Genomic DNA, 6,828 nt, shown 5'->3' on the forward strand with positions numbered 1-6,828 from the left:
TTAATGGCAGCCCCCTTCCCACGCCGTGATGACACAGCCATATAAGTATATGACTACTTTCCTTCGGATATCTCAATCCCCCCAAGCCCCTTCCTTCATATCTATGGTTGAGTTGCAGCCCCTGCTCCTTCGCTGAAAATGAGTGTGCCTACTTCTGGGTCACATGTGCGTATCAGACGTTCGCCCAAGATGAAGTTTCTGTGATCAGTCGTGTTAGAAAAATTCAAGTATTTATGTATCACATGAATTTCCCCACAATTTTTTTTTTGAAACGAGGCAAAAGATTTGCCATTTCATTGATAGAGAAGAAGTTTTTAAGAGTGTTACAGACCAAGCATGGTCAAGGCCTAGGCCAATACCCAAACTAAGGAGATTACTCTCGCGGCATTACATTACCTAACGCTTTCGCTCCGGCGTAGACCCAAAGTGTCGTTTTGGTTTTTACCCTTGTGGTCACCATGTCCACGGTGGAGTGATGGTTCCGGAAGACACGCGCATTTCTCTCTTTCCATACCTCCCAAGACACGAGCATGGCAAGCGAAGACATCGCCTTCTTGGATTGCCCATTCTTTTGCACAAAGCACCTCCACAACTCATGAACGTTTGGAGCCTCGTGCCACCTCTCCGGGTGGACATCAACTAGGCCAAGCCACTCCTTGATGTTTAGCCAAACTCTTTTAGTGAAGTGGCACGTGAAAAGAAGGTGAGCCGCGGATTCTTGGACTTGGTTGCAAAGCTTGCAATTTCCGCAATTTTGCCACCCCCGGCGTTCGAGCCTATCCGCCGTCCACACTCTACTATTTTGAAGCACAAGCCAAGTGAAGATCTTGCATTTGGGGGTAGCCCAAGGTTTCCAAACCATGGCCGGCATGGTGGAATTTGTGAGGCCCTCAAATTGCATATTGTAAGCCGAGCTCGAGGAGTAGCACCCATGAGTAGTTAGCTTCCAAGTGATTGTATCATGTTCGTCATCGTTGATGTGGATGGTTGAAAGCTTTTCCCAAAGGTCGGCGAATTGGGTGATATGCTCGATGGTGAGACCATTTTGCAAATTGATTTGGGAGGTCCATAAAGTGTCTTGTAGGGCCTTTCGGGCGGTGGAGTTCTTCTTTTTGGATATGTTGTATATAAGAGGTGCGATATCTTTTGGCCGCCGTCCGTCAAGCCAAGAAGAATCCCAAAAGAGGGTCTTGTCACCGTTGCCAATAGTAACCTTTGTAGCCACAATGAACTTGTTGTATGATGTGATCAAAGTAACTTGGGCATGAACTAGTCTACTTTGAAACTAATATGCTATAAGAAATTTAAATATTTAAAGAAAATAAATATAATGTTGATATTCATTCACATAGTTTATGGATCAACTGAGCAATCATTAATGATCAACTATGAGGGGATACAATTCCTTCGTGCTTCGACAGTTGTAATAGCAAACCATGGGGAAGCAATGCATAGAGGGAAACTACTGGCCATCTTGGAGCACAACCTAAGAGTTTTCGAACATTGTGTATGGCGAAGATTAAAATACACGGTAAGTAATCAAACTTATCAGCAGGGTTCAGATTAGTCACTGTACACATAGAATACAAAATTACGGTCACTAAAGACGTGTTGTGCGCTCACATACGGTCACTGGCTCCAGAAGCGCAAAGTATTTGAGGACGTGGCCATTCACAGGACCCAGCGTCAGCACGTATGCAGGGTGTTGTGTTATCAGAAAACACCCTAAAGTTTGGAATGCGCAGAAAGAGTCCAGCCATCCCCTTCCTATCCTCCGTCACCAAATCCAGCGACTCTTACTGCCCTCCTCCCGCGCCAGTGCTGCCCACCTCTCCACCCCGCGCACCACCTAACCTTGTTGCTCAAGAACGGAAGCGCGCTACCGGATTAGCAGTCGCTTAAGATTTTCGGCCGGCGGAGGCGAGCGTCCCCGCCACCAAATTCGTCCCCTTCCTCCACCTCGCTAGCGCTGCCCCTGCCTCCCCACCCAACGTCGGCGCTCTCCTCCTCCCCACGCTGGCGCCGCTCTCGGCCACCTCCCGCTATGCTGTAGGTCATCATCGGCGTTCTGCAGCAGGGACCGGATCTCCTTGAAGGAAGGGCGAGGCTGCATGAAGGGAATCATGGCCGCTTGAGTCTTGAACCGGTCGCCGAGCCCTTGGAGAAGGATGTTGATAAGCTGGCGATCAGGCATAGGATCGCCTAGTTCGCGGAGCTCATCCGCCATCGTCTGGATGCGCTGACAGTAGACGCTGAGCGAGGAGTCCCCCTGAGGGGTGTTGCGGATCGCGGAGTGGAGGTTGTTGATCCGGGCGTCAGCGTTGTCCTGGAAGAGCTGGCGCAGGGACGCCCAGAGGGCGGCGGCGGTGGCGGCCTCACGGAAAACGAGATTGAAAATCTCCGTGGACACGCGTGTGTAGATCCATTGGATGATGGCGAGATCATCTGTGATCCAGCGAGCGTCGTCAGGACGAGGGGCGGGTCGGCGGCGATGTGATGACGGAGGTTGCAGCGCCCGAGGTGAACCTCAAAGAGGTGGCGCCAATGGTAGTAGTTGTGTTGGGCAAGATCTAAAGTAATAGGTATGAAGGGGGTGCATCGGCTATGGTGTCTGTGTAGGAGAGAGGAGTAGCCGTGGGAGGGGTAGAAGAGGCCGAGGCCTCGGCGGCGGCGGCGGCCTTGGCTTGCTGGTCGAAGTAACCAGGCGGCGGCGGCGGCGCCATAGGTCAGGATCGATTAGTCTGATACCATGTAAGATTGTATTATGTCTCAGAATTGATACAAAACTGTTTGGGGTACAAGGGATATAAATAGTAGAGCCAACCGACTAAGCCTAAAACCCTAGCTTGCGTTACAAGTTTAGCTTAACCGAAACATATAATCTAACAAGGAGCTACCGAGCTACCCCATGGAAAACGAGGGAGCGCCTTCGTCTGGCGGGCGGATGTGCATGTCGGCGGTGCCGTGGTGAGCACCCTGGTGGCGACCATGAACGCGTGTTCAGCACCCGGAGCAACTTGTCGGCCGCCGTGTCGAACGCGCCAAGGTCGTGCTGCCGCCGCCTGGCCACCTATGTCCTTGAACCTGACTACTGGGAGCGCGTCGACCATTGATAGGCTTAGCCCAGAGCGGCACTAGTCACACGTCAACGACGCCGCGAACCCCAGGCCCAGACCGAAGAATGCGCCGCGGCCGCCGGCGGAGCTGCGGTGCTTGTACTGCTTCGCGCCTTCGCCGAGATGAGGAGGTCGAGTGCGCGTTCAACGGCCAGCCCTGACGCACGTAGCCCCAGCGGGGACTCGCCCGTCCTGGTCGGCGGCAAGTCGCGTGACGATTGAGAAAGAAGAGAGTCCGTGAGAGAATGAGCGTTTCTTTTGCAAAACAAAAGAGGTGGGCTGCTGCCCTGCAGCTTCTGTTTCTAGTTGAGGGGTCGTTTTCGCAAAAAGCACCGCTGGGACGGGTCAACATATTGCCACGTCGTCAAATACTACGATGTACCGGCCACCAGTGACCGTAGATAAACCGCTGCGCGTATTCAGTGACCCCAAATGCGTATTTTTTGAGTACAGTTACCGAATTGAATCCCACTAACAAGTTTAAGTACTAGCCATGTATTTTACTCTATGGCGAACGTGCCCACACTGGAGCCTCATCCTCAAAACCTTGACCTGGTAGTCTTCTTAGTTTCTACTAGTAATGGTGCACGTGCCACGCACGTGTAATCTTGAGGAAGTTATATTTGAGTGTCATAGAATATACATCGTTTGCAAGACTATAGAATCCCACACTACTTTAATGAGTTCTATTTTTATAGCCTTTCTTCATCTATATATTATTTTAGTTCTAAATGCTAAAATTTGGGCCTAAACTTTAATATTTTATGCAAGTAATCCATATAACCATTCTTTTATCGGTGTCATTTCATCACACAAAATCGGATGCACCACCATGACTAAAAAAGTTGAAGATGCAAAGACCTGCAAAAATAGTATGTAATCACAATTTCACAAGCTCCAAAGCACAATAGCCTGACCAGAAACTTACACCTTGGGTTAAACATGCCCGTACCTCATGTATTCTCTTCTTCGCTCCTATTTGTACATATAGAGCAACATATCAAATATCGGATCAACAGTGTGTGACAGTGAACCAAGTTTCCGTACTAACAGGTCAAGAAGAAAGCAAGATTCTTTGTAACTTCATTTCTGAATTTTGATGGTCTGATAGAACTGAATCCCTTCTCTTGCTTGTATTCTACTGTTTCTGCATCTTGTAAATCCAAAACTCATAGATGAAGAGATAATCTAAATCCTTAGCCTAATCTAAGAGCAAACATGTGTACCAAAGTTGTGAGAATCTTTTCATCAAAGACATCATCGTTATACATAATACAATGGACAATGTTTCTTGACCTTGCTCCGATGTGACCAAATATTGATAGAAGCTACATCATCACCATACACAATATGGCACCTAAAAGAAGCTACAACCGGAAATATACACCGTTTTATGTAGGCAATCAGAATTGTCGTCAACACATATATATTCATTGTTACAAGAATTTCCTCTATGTCAACATGAGAACTTTTGCCCTTGAAACTCGGAAGAACAGGTAATATAAACAAGATAAGTCATGCCTACAAGCAGATTGCGAAGCCAAAATGAAAATCTCTTATAACAATTTGCAATCAATATGTTTGCTAGTATAAAGAACAATACCTTATGCAATGGGTATGTATGTGCCTTTTGTGGGGCTACAAAATAATGTACCTGTCCAACAATAGACATAATGATCAGCACAGCTTGAAGGATGGATTAACAAATTGGGCATTAAGAATACTAAATGGAGATACCATGCGATCACTAACAAATTATGAGTCTGGCAAGCATACCTTTAATAAATCAAATTCCTATATGATCTAGGAGGAATACAAGAGAAAGATAAATGAGGTTCCTCCATGGCAACTCAAACAAAATCGTGAAGATTGGTCATGCATAATGGAATTAGATTTGTAAACAAAAGCCAGAATATTATTAACTAAACCTATTTCCATTCGAATAAGCTTGTAAAAAATACCAGTACCAAGATCTGATCTCTCTCTCTCTCTCTCTCTCTGGTAGATCCCATAATTCTCTACATATATGTGATATTTTATATAATACTGAAATATACAATGATATGCATAATTCTTTTCTTGCTTCTCTCAATATAATGATTTAGTGAATTGGGAAATACCTAAACATTTCCTAACGATGATGAAAATGCAGCTTCAGAGTAACCTTTTGCTCCACTTGTCAACCATTAACCAGGATTGTGTTGTTCGCGGTGAGAGAGCATTGTTCTTGAATTGAGCCACTGGCTAATATGCATGTCTTAAAATCAAAGAAGGACACTTCTTTGCAGAAATCTTACCAACCTATATTGTCAATGGCTTTTCCGATGAAATACTTGGATTTCTCAGTTTTTTGTGAAGAGTGGATGTAGCAATTCAGGCTAGAACTTACCCTGAAATTGTTGGGCATTAAACAATTAGTAAAGCATATTTTTCAGTAGAAACAAGCTTCAATTTCTATTTATTTTTCCTGCAAGTGTTGTCTCAATCCAATATTCAATCAAATACAAAGGAAACTAATATTCCATCCATCTATCTAATTTATCGCCATCAAGTTTTAAAAAAACTTATAACAACCATAGATATTGGCAAGCAGAAGTAGGAACACTAATGATCTTATATATCTCCCATTCTTTGCTTATAGCTGGAACCCAATTTGATAGCTTAGTAACAAAAAGCTTTATTAAAGTGATGAATCAACAAAAGGGAAAATGGTAATGGTTGACCAACTAATGGCGCAAATGTGGCAGATTGTGCATCTCCAGCTCCAGTTAGGTGATACACTCAAATTTGATCTTCCTCTAAGATCAATAAAACAGAACAGTGCATACCCTATCTTTCCATGGGCTGTAGCAACTGTAGACAAAACAACTCCTTTTGAACCGGTGGAAGCAGCAACTAAAATCAGTGATGCATGCAAAATCGCTGATAAATCCTACAAAAAATAATACCACTCTATGAGGAAACAAGAAAGCATGTATGCTATTTCACATGAAAAAAAAGAACACATTAGTTGAAAAAACAGTATACATCACACAAAAAAGAGAAATGATATGCTATATCATTTATTAGACAATAAACAATCATAGGATGGAGTTTAGAATACAGATAAGTTGACAGTGGCATTCAAACACACTAAGGTGCAATTTCGATCAGAGCCGAGAACCGGCTACATTTAGTCATTAGACAAGTTCGGAAATGCTTCAAGGGATTGGGTAGTTCACAAGAATTAACTAATTGAGAGTTTGAGACAAGTTTCATCTATCATAATGATAGAAATAGAGCACATGCACGTTAACAAAAAATATGTGAAAATGTAATTACATAAATTACAACAAACCTAGATAAATTACATACACAAACAATTACCCTACTCACTCCAAAATTTGGTCTTCAAGTTTTCGTGGAAAAACCTATGCTACATATATGAATTTTATGTCATTATATCCCACATTGTTGTTAAAATGAATCAACATAGTTACAATAAGCCTGGCTTGTAAGTATTATGTAAAACATTGTTTTCTACATCTTCACTTAAATAAAAAAATCAGGAGTCGGAAATAATAATGTTAGTTGACAAAATTGTACAAAAGAAGATAAATGAAACAATTACCATTTTGCAATATATTATACAATGAGACAATATTTCCATGCACACCCAAGTAAGAATGTTAGTATAGCAGACTGCATATACAGTCATGTCTGCATTTCAAAG

At 43.6% G+C, this 6,828-nt stretch overlaps 1 long non-coding RNA gene across 4 annotated transcripts; it reads right to left on the reverse strand.

The window, feature by feature from the left end:
* Window positions 1-4,044: 4,044 nt before the first annotated feature.
* On the reverse strand, window positions 4,045-6,238 carry LOC124658006. 4 transcript variants are annotated; one of them, XR_006988970.1, is made up of 5 exons: window positions 5,945-6,238; window positions 4,893-5,506; window positions 4,720-4,770; window positions 4,168-4,637; window positions 4,045-4,091 (listed from the first exon to the last, which is right to left on the reverse strand). It is a non-coding gene; the product is annotated as an uncharacterized LOC124658006 (long non-coding RNA). The 4 variants fall into 4 exon arrangements; XR_006988969.1 differs by having other exon boundaries at window positions 4,168-4,770; XR_006988968.1 differs by having other exon boundaries at window positions 4,720-5,506.
* Window positions 6,239-6,828: the final 590 nt, after the last annotated feature.

Source organism: Lolium rigidum, chromosome 5 (assembly GCF_022539505.1).
Source record: "Lolium rigidum isolate FL_2022 chromosome 5, APGP_CSIRO_Lrig_0.1, whole genome shotgun sequence".
Taxonomy (NCBI): domain Eukaryota; kingdom Viridiplantae; phylum Streptophyta; class Magnoliopsida; order Poales; family Poaceae; genus Lolium; species Lolium rigidum.